Raw genomic sequence first — 16142 nt, 5'->3', positions numbered from 1 at the left:
CTATGAATAGAATGGATAGCCAGACTCCTAAGGCCTGAGTTCTTTGATCAGACAAGAAAATCAGTGTTTTACATTTGTCAATGCATTCTATTCATCTAGTATGTGATTTGATGGATTTCCCATTTCCACCGGAGGGAGTTTAGATCAAATGAACTTTGCTCCCACAGAAAGCGAACTAATTGAGTAAAAAATTACCTTCTATTGTAATAACTTATAGCAGACTCAGTTTTAAACTGCCAGCTACAGATTAGCAGGTTAATATCACCCGCCTCTTCATTTTTATGTAACTCGTGATTTTATTACATTTTAGTTATGTCTTGAGGCAAAGCCAGCATGATCAAACCCAGGGTGCCGGTCCCACACAGATTTTAAAAGCAGGTTTAATTATCTTTCCCTGCACCACTTGATGATATATGCGAGATACAAAGGTGATGGCCTTTGGCGAGGCAATGGCCTAGTGGTATTATCACTCGGCTATTAATCCAGAACCTAAGCTAATGTTCTGGGGACCCGGGTTCGAATCCTGCCATGGCAGATGGTGGGATTTGAATTCAATAAAAAATATCTGGAATTAAGAATCTACTGATGACCTTGAAACCATTGTTGGAAAAACCCATCATTAATGTCCTTTAGGGAAGGAAATCTGCCACCCTTACCTGGTCTGGCCTACACGCGACTCCATAGCCACAGCAATATGGTTGACTCTCAACCCTTGGGTAATTATGGATGGGCAATAAATGCTGGCCAGCCAGTGACGCCCATCTCCCACGAATGAATAAAATAAATGGAGTTTATCAAGTGAGTGAGGACACTCGGGTGAAAAGTGGATTCTTTTAAAAAACATTTTTTAACTCCATCCTTAAGGTTTCAAGAATGGACCGGGCAAACCCAAATTCATTCCTTGCTTGCTCCAAAAACCAAATTCAACTTCTAATTGAATCCAATTCATGGTTTCCACAAGAGAGATAAGCAGGATCCAAGCTGACAAGATAAGACATTGCACCCCGTATTGGACTTGATCTGACGCTTGATCTTAGCCAAAAGGTCAAGAAGCGATCCAGCACTTGTAGGCGGCAGCAGGAATTGCTCGCTGATTTTACCTCAGGTGGCCTCCTAATTAGCCACCTGTGGACTTACCATCCAATCAAGGATAGTGCATGGGCTCTCCAAGCTGTCAGCCCCAATCATAGGGCTGGCAACTCTGAAGTTTCAGCAGCACCCTGGCACCAGGGAGGCAACACATTCGTGGGTGTGGGCATCGCCGGCTGGGCCAGCATTTATTGTCCATCCCTAATTGCCCTATCAGAGGTCATTTAACTGTCAACGACATTGCTGTGGGTCTGAAGTCACATGTAGGCCAGACCAGGTAAGGACTGCAGATTCCCTTCCCTAAAAGGCATTAGTGAGCCAGATGGGTATTTACAACAATCAACAATGGTTTCACGGGCATCATTAGACTTTTAACTCCAGATCTTTATTGGATTCAATATTTCACCATCTGCCGTGATGGGATTCGAACCCGGGTCCCCAGAGCATCACCCTGGGTCTCTGGATTAGTCGTTCAGTGACAATGAATGAGTGATCCTGATTTAAAAACAGAAGATTATAGTTACAGAATAGAGAACATTGATTGTGAGACACATAACTGCAGATAAATGACAATGAATATTTTACTGTTGTTTAAAAATTTGTAAATTAGCATTTCAATTGAAATTTGACTCCAGTATAAGGCATTGAATAATAAGGCTTTTTAATGCCTTGCTAATTTGCATAAGATTGCTAAATGTCAATGGCTGCATTTTCAAAGTTGTCTGGCAGTACCAGAGACAGCGCAGCGGATACAACGCAGGCCAAAACTCCTGATTTCCCTTGCTGTAAACAGCAATCCAAGAATATCAGCATGTAATTTAAAAACGTTTCAGCTTGGCATTCTGTGGCATTCATTTTCTCTATTTGTGTTCAAAGGTATTTGGCAGATGAAGTGACCCGCTGATTGTGTTTTGCACTTGCGACATTTATTTATTTTTTAAATGAGCTGCGGAAAGGATTAAATTGCCAATTCCCCATAGAATACTGCGATCACACTGCAACGATGCTGTTTTCAAGTTGGCTCTCCTCACATTGACCGAGTTAAGACCGTGTCTCTCACACAGAGGTCTGCTGGGACATTCCAGGGATTTGTGATTCAAGATCGGCCTACAGGTGGGCACCTTGGGTGTCTTCCAGTGTGCCATGGTCAGGAGTAAGCAATGAGCAGTGGCCAAAGTCGTGCATTGTTTCTTCCATTCCCTGTGCTCCTGGTCTCTCCAAGTTTCTGTTATCTTTGGGTACTGTTGCCTCACAGCGTCAGGGACCTGGTTCAATTCTGGCCTTGGCTGACTGTCTGTCTGTGTGGCGAATGCACGTTTCTTCCGTGTCTGCGTGGGTTTCCTCCAGGTGCTTCGGTTTCCTCCCACAGTCCAAAGACAGGTTAGGTGGATTGACCATGCTAAATTGTCCTTTAGTGTCCTAAAGTTTGTAGGTTAGTGCGGTTATGGGGATGGGGCCTGGGTGGAATGCTCTGTCAGGGAGTCAGTGCAGAGTCGATGGGCTGAATGCTTCCTTCTGCATTGTAGGGATTCTATGAAATGGTATTAGCTTTAATAAGTTTAATTTGTGTTTCTATTGTTGTATGCTGGGAAAAGGTTAAAACTTCAATTAGCTCATGGGGCATAGATCAGCTAGATAGTCAATGTCTTTTTCCAAAGGTAGGGGAGTCTAAAACTAGAGGGCATAGGTTTAAGGTGAGAGGAGAGAGATACAAAAGGGTCCAGAAGGGCAATTTTTTCGCACAGAGGATGGTGAGTGTCTGGAACAAACTGCCAGAGGTAGTAGTAGAGGCGGGTACAATTTTGTCTTTTAAAAAGCATTTAGACAGTTACATTGGTAAGATGGGCATAGAGGGATATGGGCCAAATGTGGCAATTGGGACTAGCTTAGTAGTTAAAAAAAAGGGCAGCATGGACAAGTTGGGCCAAAGGGCCTGTTTTCATGCTGTAAACCTCTATGACTCATGTTAAACAAAGGTGTCTGCATGTCTATGGGTTTTAGTTTTATTTTAAACTGTGCCTGCATTGTAATTAAAGGTTTACAACACAATTGTAGAGATGGAAAAAAACTAAGCTGTTGCTTTGCAGCCAGGGGCCCACACTGAAAAACATAAACACATCACATAAGTGATTTAGTTGGAAGCAGATACCTGGGAAGATAGCAGCTCTCACAGAAACTGCCAACAGAGAGGCAGGACAATGGAGTAAGGGGCAGAATGCAAATTCTGGAAGCTAAAGAACAGATAATGCTGGAAACCGGGAGATAAAAGAGAAGTCCCAGGAAGACTGAAGTCAAATGAGTCAAAAGACTGGAATCTGAACTGTTCACTGAAGCTATTGAAAGGGACAGAGAGAGAGGATCCCAGTCAAAGGCAGAGCTGATAGGTGCAGACCTGATGAAATTGACCAGTGAGAAGCCAGACATTTGAAGTAATCCCAAGGTTAGTGACCTGTTAATGCAGCCCATGAAGCAGCGGTGTTCTGTTGGCATGGCTGGGTTCCTGAGAGATTGTGTGGAAGCTTGAATACATGTGGCAATCCAGGGCAGAGTAATACTGAAAGGAGAGATTGAAATCCTGGATGCGGATCCTTGATGAAGGCATCTGAGAGAAGGCACTGTGTGGGGGAAGTGTCCAAAGTGTGTTTCTTCAAGAGAGGAATTTGGAAACACTCATGTGGAAGCCAGCATTCCAGTGGGACCATTTGGTTTACAGTGTAACAAGCATGGGGTTGTGGCGGGGTGGGGGGGGGGGGGGGGGGGGGGGGGGGGTGGGGGGCACGGTGGTAATGAGATTTCCACAGAAGTTGAATTGGGTGGCATTTGAAACTTGGTTTTAGAGTGAGTCTGACCACATCTGGCTGATGGACTGTGTACTTACTGAGAACATTAGAGCAGAAGACATTTTGTAGCTTATGCAATCCTATAGGTCTCCTTGTATCGGTGAAAGTGCAGTGAGTGAAGGAATGATCAATGTTTTCTTGCTGAATAAATGTTTTATTCTTTTGTTAAAAGTTAAATGACGGACCTGTGACTATTCATCCATTCTCTCAAAAAATTTATAAGTTACGATCTTTTGAGCCGGGGTTGTGGTCTGGTTTCTGGCTGTCCGGTAGTAAAATCAGCTGTGATCGTAATAGTTGGCATTTTCTCATCAAATCTATCTTCAGTTATTCGCAGTTTCTGAATATGTTGACTCTTAATATTTTCACAGATGAAAACAGTTCTCTGACCTGAATATGTCAACTATGTATTGAAGAGGCGATTCTGCCACCTCGGAGACATAAGTTCAGTGGGCTCTCTGCTGGGTGCCATAGCCTCCACATGCCTCCGGCCACCAGAATTCTGGACTGCAACCCCGCTCAAAAGATCGTAACTTATATATTTTTTTAGAGACATGGGTGACTAGTCCATCGTCAGCTCCGCCCCGGAAATCGGCACGGAGCTGCTTTAAATGTTTAAGTTCAAATTTCAATATCATTGAAGTCTCCGGGCTCACTAGCCTCTCCGACGCCCGCCCCCACCCCCCGTCAGGAGTGGTTCACTCCAGCGGGGTTTACAACTGCTGCCCACAAACAGGGAACTGGTGGCCCGACCCTGCTGGAGTGAAGTAGGGGCCATGGAGCCGTCCTCCTTTGTTGTTTATTCATCCGTGGGACATGGGTGTCACTGGCTGGCCAGTATTTATTGCCCACTCCTAATTGCCCTTGAGAAGGGGGTGGTGAGCCATCTTCTTGAATCTCTGCATCCACGTGCTGTGGGTTGACCCACAATGCCGTTAGGGAGGGAATTCCAGCATTTTGACCCAGCGACTGCGAAGGAACGGCGATATATTTCCAAGTCAGGATGGTGAGTGGCTTGGAGGGGAACTTGCAGGTGGTGGTGTTCCCATGTATCTGCTGCCCTTGTCATTCGAGATGGAAGTAGGCATGGATTTGGAAGGTGCTGTCTAAGGATCTTTGGTGAATTGCGAACAGTGCATCTGACCCTTCATGTACATTAAGCTCGCTGTTTCCGCAAAGCCCTCATCCAATTATGGAGGGAAAATTCTATACGCTTGATAATGCAATTCCACATGGGGATGAGCCTGCAGCACAATAAAACTGTTAGTAATGGTTAAATTCAGCAAGTGAAGCCACTGTGTGGAAAATGGCCAAATGCCATTTCCACACAGTGTAAATGACATTTACACTGGTGTATTGGGGTCCACACTCCTGAGGCTTGGGGATCAAGGTCCCAAGTGCATAGCACCCTCAAGATTCATGGAAAGAAAATCAGGTGACATCAGTGAGAGGGAGTTCGGCTGGGGGTGGTTTCCGTCACTGTGAACGCGCATCAACACACCTGTGTTATAGTGTGACTATAGTGTTCAATAGTTCAATTATTCTGTGCTTGATTGTGTGAGTCTGGTAACTGATCCATGCTCACTGTGCTTGATTGGTTACGCTCGGGTCTTGGCACAGAGCAAAGCAAATGGAGGCACAGAAGCTGAACTACAAGCATGAACGCCTGCATTGATTTTGATTTAATTTGATTTATTGTCGCATGAATTAGAAGCCAGATAAATGTCGAACTGTAACTATAATTTTATAATTATATATTTTTTCAGAGAGATCTTGGTAAAGTATTTTAAATTTTACTTTGCTGTGATGTACTTAAGCAATGGGTTAGTCAAGCAATCTGAGATAAAAATCCATACAAGGCAAAGATAAAATATGGGTCAAATGAAGCACGTTGGAGGTGATTGACACTGGTTTTGTTCCAGCTGACTCGCAGTTTCCTAAATTAATAGGTGCTATCTTTCCAAGTGGCAGTGATATTGCAGAGATCACTATTATAGCTTTTTATTGGACTTTACGCGGCCAGATTCGAAACCTGCATTCTGACTGGCTGTCAGCCACTTCAATGCCTAAACTGGATTCAATAAATGAGATTAACTATTTCCCACAAGAACCTCCACATCATATTTCATAGGTCAATGCACCCAATGCAAAGGAAACAGTTCATTTTTTTGGTGAAAGCATTGGGACCTGACAAACAGAGTTCACCTCAAATAAAAGCTGGCAGTTCATGCACATCTTTTGGCTCGAAGTCTCGCATACGTTTCAGTTTGCCTTTTCTCCTACTGTTTTCCAATTGTGTTGATGGCAGATATCTTGACTCAGGCCCTTCATCTGCCTTTTTCAATTTGAAATTCCCTTCCCCATTCCTAATCCATCTCCCAGCCTAGAAATGCTTCCATGTTGAACTTATCACAGTGTCTGAACCTGAACAGTTTCAACTTACAAGAATTCTCATTCCATAATAACTGAAAACATTTCACCTCACTCTGCATTGGGATAACTTAAACTGGCCAATAGCGTTGGTATTTTATGGCCTCGTTCGTCCCGAAACCGTAAAATCCTGCCCGAGGTCAACGGGCCTTTCCGTGGTCCGCCCCTCGCCCACTCCGATTCCCGTGGCGGGTGGGACGGTAAAATTCTAGCCATTGTGTCTATCAGTGTAGTCGTCTGTCCATTATATTTTCCACCCAAATGACCTTCCCTCCTCTCCTGAACGCATCAGATTATGTTTAGAACACCACAACCCTTCAGTACCCTTTGGTTTTCATGGTGCACTTTGAAAGAGCAAAACTAGTGTCGTACCCAGTACTGTTGTGACATATTATGAACTTTCAGTCAATACTTTTAAAAATTAGACACAAAAAAGCTGTCAAGATGGCTGCTGCAAATCATGTAACTTTTGACACTCTCACTACAGACAGTATCAAGTCTCTGGTGAATACCTAATTAAATATGGACATGGGGGGGGGACCTCACAGCCATGTGTGAAATTCACACATCTCATTGTTTAAGAATGGGCTAACACATGAAGGCTATGGTAAATTGGTTAGGATGATTGGCCATGGTAAATTGCCCCTTAGTCTCAGGGGGACTAGCAGTATAAGTAGGTGGGGTTACAGGGATAGGGCCTGGGTGGAATTGTGGTTGGTGCAGACTCGATGGGCCAAATGGCCTCCTTCTGCACTATAGGGATTTTGTGATACTACGGAGTTTCCGCACTGCCTGTCTCCATGTTTCATACCAGACTAAAGGGAAGATTGAATCCCAAAGGCCACTATCAACTTCCCATTGTACCATGATGGCCTCCCTTATCCAAACTAGACTGGCTGGGCCTCGGAGGTGTTGAATGATAATATGATTGGAGCTGGTTTCAGGGACTTCACCCTTATCACCCTGGGGCCCGGCAGGTCCTTCAGAACTGGCCAGCCTAAGACCATGCTTTGAAACTAGCTGCATGTCCTCAAATAACTCAAGTACTTAACCTGTTCCAGTATGAAAGTTTACCTGAGAAACAACCTCCTGGATACTTGACTACAGGAAACCTGGCGACTTTGCTTTACAAGACCCTTACTGCAACTTTAAATTATTGAATCCATTCAAGAAACCATAGGCTGCCTAGGTAGGAGACTGGAAATCAGAGATTGAATTAACTGTAAACTGTGTGTGAGAACAAGTATATGAAGTTGCATTAATTCAGGTAAGTATCTGAGAAGAAATAACTTTCATTATTTTAAACTCATGAAAGCTTGCTGCTGGATGATTTAATTGGAATACACACAACAAAGGTAAGGACAAATCACACTCCTTTCCATATAAAACATACTGGTTACAGGAAGTAAGAGAGCAAATATATCCTGTCTGTGACATTAGGCTATTGGACTATGGAATGCTGTATTGTTGAGCTTGACTCCATCCGCAGCAATGTCAATACACATTCACTTTCCAGCTGCAATCACTGGACTTCAGATAGAGCAATGATTGAGCCCTAAGCTCTGTTCCTGAGTGTTTGACAGAAGAATGGACTGCTATTGGCCTGAAACTCTCGGGCACTCTATAGCAGTGCGATTCCTAATCTAGGCATGTAACCAAGAAATTCCTGAGGGTGCCACTAGACTTCCACTGTAATGTGGGTGAGAGTCCAGCAGTGCACTCTGTAGAAACAGCTGATTATGCTGGGCTCTGTGATTCTCTAACCATCCTTGCACTGGGAGGAATTCCTTCTGCCTTCTGTAAAGTAAGTAAGAGTTAACGGGTGTCCTGAGTTGGGAGAGGGGGCAGAGCTAGCAGCAGAGTGGTAGCAAGGACTCCTTAACCCAACATTTCCCACTGTTGTTAGTTAGTGTGTTAGTTCCCCAGGACTTGCATGGGGGAATCACTGATTGACCTCCCTGTAGGACTTGCTGAATACGAGCTCCCTGAGGATTGGCGATTAACTCACCAAGTGCAGCTCGTATACCGAGTCCTGTGTAAAGCAGGCCCCTGAGTGGGTCCATTACTGAATTGTCCTGGTTGGGACCTGTTTGTGTTCACCACAGGCTCATGGTTTTGCTTTACTTTATTTTGTGCAATAAAGCACTGCTACTTTACAGCGGAATCCTGAAGTTATTAAAATCAGGAACCAATGTTGGACTCCACCTTTTGGATGAGATGTCAAATCGAGGCACCTACTGCCTGCTCAGGTGGATATCCCAGATGCCATGGCAATCATTTAAAGAGGAGCCGGCATGTGATCCCTGGCATCCTGGCCAATATTGATTCCTCAATCAACATCAGATCATTTGGTCCCTGTTTATGGGATCTTGCTGTGTGCACATTGGCTGCTGTATTTCCATCATTACAACAGTGATGACAGTTCAAAAGTTCTTCATGGACACATCTGGTAGTTGTGAAAGGCACTGGTTTAATTTGGGAGTGGGATGGAAGGAGTGAGGGAAGGGAGCAGGACTAACCCTTCTGTTCCTCCTGCTCCTCCCAAAATGGGCTTCTGGGAGCCCATTTTGGATGGGCTCCCAGAAGAGTTTGCCTTTGTCCCTGCGTGCCATTGAAGCCTGAGCAGAGAACCTGACCAGAGATATGCAAAGAGACAGTCCAAAGATGTGCGGGTTAGGCTGATTGGCCGTGCTAAATTGATCCTAGTGTCAGGGGGATTAGCATGGTAAATATGAGGGGTTATGGGAATCGGGCCTGAGTGGGATTGTGGTCAGTACAGGCTCGGTGGGCTGAATGACCTCTTCTGCACTGTAGGGATTCCATGAAAGAAGCTTTTGCAGGGTTAAAAAAAAATAAGGTAGCTACTAGTTTTCAGGTAATCAATACCATCTCCAAGCCTCGAGCCATCCTGGCTGCTGTTTTTAGATGTGAATGGCCTATTTAAAATCACCTGGACCTTCAATATGGGCAGATTTGAGTCAGTGCAGATGGTGGGTATGTTAGGCAAATTGTCCCTTCATTCTAAGTCCCATTAAATTAAAATTAAAGCACATATGAATCTGATTGACAAGGCCTTGCAATAGTCACAGGCTCATTATTCCTTGTTTATCGCATACTTATATCGATTTAAGACTCAAAGAATTACAGTATGTCATGCCCTATGTGATTTCTGAGATTACTACATCTTTTACTCCAATTATCTATTTTATAATACTCCTAGTATGGTCCTGATCTCTAAAAGATCAACAACAGGTATATTTTGAATATGTAGGAAATTGTCATGGAATTGAACACTTAGTCCATGCATTACAGATGATGAACCTTTTAGACAGTTTTTTTACACTACCTCAGCCAATTATATTTTTTTCCCCGATTTATTTTCATTTTGAAATCCAATTTTCTCAGCACATCGCCCATTAAGTTTATTTTCGCTTGCTAAAACGGTGTTGCTGATAGACTACCTGCCGCATTATTGTGGCTGAGTGGCCCAGTAGCACTTTTGCAGGGACCTCCAACAGGCCTGTCCTCCTGCAGATTGGAGACCCAATGCTTTTCCAAGACTGGAATAAGGGTGCATTCCCTGAAATCACCTTTAAGAAGGAAATAAATTGATCTCTTAAACTCTAAACGTGTTAAGGGCAGAGTGCACGAGGATGGTGTTGAGATTGAGGATCAGCCATGATCATATTGAATAGCGGAGCAGGCTTGAGGGGCCAAATGGCCTACTCCTGCTCCTATTTTCCATATATTTTTTATTCATTTGTGGGACATGGGCATCGCTGGCTGGCCAGCATTTATTGCCCATCCCTAGTTGCCCGAGGGCAGTTGAGAGTCAACCACATTGCTGTGGCTCTGGAGTCACATGTAGCGCAGACTGGGTTAGGATGGCAGATTTCCTTCCCTAAATGACATTCGTGTTTCTATGTTTAACCTGGATCCTACAGATGTAATTTTAATACAACATGTCCTCAAGCAGTGGAGAATTCAGTGATGGGTCGAGATCCTGTTTGTAATTTTGTAAAGTTTTTAAAAAAGTTTATTTTATTCGTCTCACATTAATCTCATATTAGATTTACATTAACATTGCAATGAAGTTACTGTAAAAATCCCCTAGTTGCCACACTCTGGTGCCTGTTCGGGTACACTGAGGGAGAATTTAGCATGGTCAATGTACCTAACCAACACGTCTTTTGGACTGTGGGTGGAAACCGGAGCACCCGGAGCAATCCCACGCAGACACGGGGAGAAGGTGCAGACTCCACACAGACAATAACCCAAGGTTGGAATTGAACCTAGGTCCTTGGTGCTGTGAGGCAGCAGTGCTAACTAATTGAAATGGTCTTTATTGTGGCTTTTTAACTCAACCATGTTGTGAACAGGCTGCTACTTGGTTTCTCAACTAATCAGAGAGTGAAACTTGATGAAGGCCCATCTTCTGTCACAAGGAGGCTTTCCATTTAAAGGGAATCCCGTAGGTGTCAGAATGACTGAATTTTACATTAATTCCCGAGGCTTCAGGCTAACAGCAGGGTTGAAGGCTGGACACCTCATTTTTACATGGAGGTTTTGTTGCAAGATTTGAGGGATTGAGGTGATGTGCTGTTTTCCATGGTGAGAAGAAGAGGCCAGCCTCCAATTAATCAGGCTTCAATGGGAGTGAACAACAAATAAACAGCATGGGCAGCTTCATCCCTCATTTATGATGCATGGTGGCACAGTGGTTAGCACTGCTGCCTCACAGCGCCAGGGTCTCGGGTTCAATTCCGGCCTCGGGTGACTGTGTGGCGTTTGCACGTTCTCCCCATAACTGCGTGGGTTTCCCCTGGGTGCCTCGGTTTCCTCCCAAGGTCCAAAGATGTGTGGGTTAGGTGGATTGACCATGCTAAATTGCCCCTTAGTGTCACGGAGATTAGCAGAGTAAATGTGTGGGGTTGTGGGGGTGGGGCCTGGTGGGATTGTTGTTGGTGCAGGCTCAATGGACCGAATGGCCTCCTTCTGCACTGTAGGGATTCTAGGATTCCATGAGTGTTGTTGGACGTTCTCCAGGTAATTCCAGGAAGGAAGAATCATGTTCAAGAATTAAAGGGACACTATTTAAGCATCTCTTCCTTTCCTAATGTCAACCATGCGAAGGTCTGTTGACCTCAGGCAGGATTTTCTAGTTTTGGAGTGAGCGCGGCTGGAAAATCCTACCCTCAGAATGCTATTATTAAAGTTTGCATATTATAGGTCAGTACATAATGCACCATACAGATATGAGCATTTAATGTACTTTGTAAAACTGTTATTATTTTATGTACTCATGTAACTTTCAACCAAACTCTGCATATTCCCCAGTGAAAGAAGACTCAATGAAACCCCTCTCTCCTGCCTAGGCACACAATGCAATCAGCACCTCACCTCTTTTATATACGCACATACACACATACCACACAGTAACCCGCTCCCTCTGCGTTCTGAAACACATACTGTAATCAGTCCCTCGTCCCTTCCCCCCGCAACACTTGCAATCATCGCTAATTCTCACCCCAGCAATTCCCAACACACACGTAGCCGGTGGGGAGGCGTGGCAGCTCACAGCCTTGAGCCCAGTCTGAGCCCAAGCCACTGTGTGGCTGTGACCCCACCGGTGACATTTTTAAACAGTCATGAAAAGGTTCTGAAGATTTTGGTTATGGAATGATATGGTGATATTTCTCATTTTCTGAAATATTCCCAGTTGGAGATGAGCAAAGCCTCCGGGAAACACCAGCGCAATTCTCCATGCCATTTTTTAGAGCTGCCCTGTAAGGAACACAACTTCCTTTGTGTTCCTCAAAAGGCAAATGACAGCCAGGAGTGGGGTGGTGGCAGAACCAGCTCACCAAGGCATTGCCAATCCTTAGGCCCACCAGGATCTTGGCACAGTGATGGCCTGAGTATACAGGGAGCACACCAGCCTCCACAAGTGTGGGCCCCGCGAGTCACCTGTACTCCCAAAGGTTCTCAATTCCTTTTCTTTCATTTACCAAGATTCTCTCTCTTGATCAGGAGTCTAAAGGAACATTTGTGGAGTTGGAAGAGGTGGATGGTTTGGGAAAAGTCTTCCTCCTCAGATCTCCTGCTGTCATGGGCAGGCAAGTGGTAGAGAAGTACCTGAAGTGGTGTTTGTACACAGTTAGCCCCCAGAAACAAGATGCCCTCCTATTTCAAGTGGATCAGCACTGGGAAACACCATTAAGTACGTGCACTGTGTAAGTGACAGGATTGAGAATTTACTAACCTTTGTTTCAAATAATCTATCGTGAATATCATTGTTACCTGAAGATGTTGGACTATTGGTATCAAGTAGAATCATAGAATCCCTACAGCGCAGAAGGAGGCCATTTAGCCCATCGAGCCTGCACTGAAAACAATCCCACCCAGGCCCTATCCTCATGCATTTACCCTGCTAGCCCCCCTGACACTAAGGGGCAATTTAGCATGGGCAATCCCACCTAACCCACACATCTTTGGATTGTGGGAGGAAACTGGAGCACCCGGAGGAAACCAACACAGACACGGGGAAAATGTGTAAACCCTACACAGACAGGTACCTGAAGTCGGAATCAAACATGGGTTCCTAGCGCCGTAAGGTAGCAGAGCTAACCACTGTGCCACCATGCCGCCCTCCTATGTTCATCAAAAATAGATCTGCATTATAATCATGAGAGAATGAGGCTAAGTGGCCTTTTTATCTGTAACCTGCTTATATCTCAGCATGAGGCAGCATCGTCAGGAGAGGAAGAAAAGTAGGAAATGAAAGTACACTTCAGACTTCCTTGGAACAAGGCACTTCATTATAATTTCCATTGGTTTTGGACTCCTTAAAAGAAGTAGCTGCATTCTCCAACCTGCAGCTTCATGCATGGCCATCTCCCTGGTGGGTATTCAGAACTCCCATATGGAAATCTGCACAGTGAATATTTTATCTGAATAGGTGAAACAGTGCCTGAAGGAACCGTGATGTAGCTGAAAGAACAGAACTCTTCGCTATAGCTTTGATATTCCTAACAAATCATCAAAAAAGCTCTCTCGTGTGTTAAAGCATTCAGCCTCTGCATGCAGACTGCTGTAAATCAAATATTGTAAATTAATAACCAGTTTATGCAGACATGCTATGCTTGTGTACGATATGCACAGTTTGCTTATTTGATTAAATAAACCCTTCAGTGTCCTAATGCAAATGCATTGCCTCTTGGCACTGGGCCAAAGGTTTCCAGATTCCATCCTCTGTGCTGCGTTAGCAAGTCTCCACCAGGATGCTGGACTGGGTATTGTATCTGGCCTTAGTGCTTCTAGGCTGGAAGCAAAGGTTGCAGCCATAGTCCCCGTCCCATATTGCTGTCAAATAACCCCTGTTCAGTTGATTCATACAGGAAAACATTAAGTGAAGGCAGAATCAGGCTCCAGCTGTAATGTCCTTTCTCTCTGAGCTCAACAATTAAGATTGATATTTTGAGAAAGGGGCTAAAAGGTGGCTGGAAACAAGTCCCAGCACAACTCGGTACTTTAGCGATGGAAAGGGGGAGTTTCATAGAATTCCTACAGTGCAGAAGGAGGCCATTCGGCCCATCAAATCTGCACCGACAACAATCCTGCCCAGGCCCTATCCCCGCAAACCCACATATTCACCCTGCTAATCCCCCTGATGCTTGGGTCAATTTAGCATGACCATTCAACCTAACCTGCACATCCTTGGAGTGTGGGAGGAAACCGGAGCACCCGGAGGAAACCCACGCAGACACTGGGAAACCGTGCAGACTCCATGCAGACAGTGACCCGAGGCTGGAATTGAATCCAGGTCCCTGGAGCTGTGGGGTAGCAGTGCTAACCACTGCGCCACTGTGCCACCCTAACCACTGCGCCACTGTGCCACCCTAACCACTGCGCCACTGTGCCACCCTAACCACTGTGCCACCTTGCAGCCCTTGGACTTTGGTGAGAAACGTTTGTTTGTGATGCACATTTGTGGCTCAAATTAACTGTTTGTGCTGAAAGTGGACCTTAATGATGGCCTGTTGGTGGGGTACCCGAGGTGACCAGTACTGTCAGGAAAACCTAGACAACACTGGACTCATGAAGCCAATGTTTCTGAACTAAAGACGTAACTTTAGTTAAAACAGCAGCTGCCAGGAGATCATCAAAGGGTTAAGTGGTTCTGGGATAGAGCAACAGAACCTCTCTGATGAATCTAACGATACAATTAAAAAACAGATCAATTATAGATTTTTTAAATCTATCATTCCTGCCTTACAATAACTTTAAATCAATCATCTTCAAGATACACAAATCAACAGTAACACCTGTCAAATACTCTGGCCAATTGCATTCCACTCCTCAACATTATGGTATTTTATTAGTCCATGAAATCTGGAAGCTAACTCCTGTCTTGGCTGACCCCTACACCCCGGTTGCCTAGAAACCTAAGATGCTTAGCCCAGAGTTCAAATTACCATTCTCACGGGTTCCCTTAAAGTTCACTGTCTAACCAAACAGACTTGTGACACCACATCTGGGCACCAGTCCATCTTCTCTGAACAGTGAATTAGCCCTATTCATCAAACGTGATTAAGTGTTCCAACTGTTCTTCCATCCAATAACTGATAAAACTTGCATTTTACCAAGGCTAAAATATTTTCTTGAAATATGACTTCACCCTAATGACTATTTACCATGGTGCCTTGTGGTAAAATGCTTTTTGACCAAAGTGAACAATATACTTCAAAGTCAATTATAACACATTTAAAATATCAGCATTTATGTTGTACAATCATCACTTATTTGAATCAATTACTGCATCGCATATGTGTAAATTGCTTCTTGTTAGCTTATTTTTAAAGTCATTTAACTGAATATTGCTCGCTCTGTCAGTGTCTTTAATGTCTACTAGTTAAAATTATCACTAGTCTTATTACCCCACTCCATGGCAAAATGTCATCAAAATGATGCCGACACTCGTTCTGTTTTTCTCTCCATAGATCAAGGGTTCTCAAGCTATGGATCATGACCCCATTGGGGTCAAGGGAGGAGATTTTGGTATCACGAGCTCCAAGGGAACAATGACAGCCGTGGGGCTCAGACTGTGTTTTGACAGCTACGGAGCCCCTTTAAATGTTCACTTTCTTTCCTATCAGTTGGCGCGTGTTAATTGCCTATTTTCTAAGGCCTGATTGCTGCCCTAACCAGAGCCTGTAAAAAGGTGGCTCACCCAATGGTTTTAACCCACCTCTCTAAGTGGTTACTTACCTCACCACCCACCATCCACATCTTCTTTGTCATCCCGCCTGGCCTGTTCAAAAACACTCTAACCCTCCCACACCAAAACCTGAGGCATTCAAATGGAGTCATGTTGGGAAGAAGTTTGGGAAGCATCGCCATAGCCACTTCTTGGCCTGCTAAACATCTCAGACATCTCCTGTTATCATTTCAGATTTGTGCCTTTACAATGTTTAGAATTTATTTTATTAGTGTCACAAGTAGGCTTACATTAACACTGCAATGAAGTTACTGCGAAAATGTGTGAATCTAAGTGAGCCTACTTTATTGTAGACAACATGATGTTTGGCAAGGAGATGTTAGCTCCTGAAAGATGACCGATATGCACTGATTTGACAAAATGCAAAGTGCTAAGAAACGACAAAACCACAAATTTGGGACAATTTTGCATGAATCAGGTCTCTGCACTTAACAAAAGCAGAAAATGCTGGAAAATCTCTGCAGGTCTGGCAGCATCTGTGGAGCGAGAATAGAGCCAACATTTCG

This window comes from Mustelus asterias, chromosome 26 (genome assembly GCF_964213995.1).
Source record: "Mustelus asterias chromosome 26, sMusAst1.hap1.1, whole genome shotgun sequence".
Classification (NCBI taxonomy): Eukaryota; Metazoa; Chordata; class Chondrichthyes; order Carcharhiniformes; family Triakidae; genus Mustelus; species Mustelus asterias.
The sequence above is the reverse complement of the archived record's forward strand: the minus strand, read 5'-3'. Positions refer to the sequence as shown.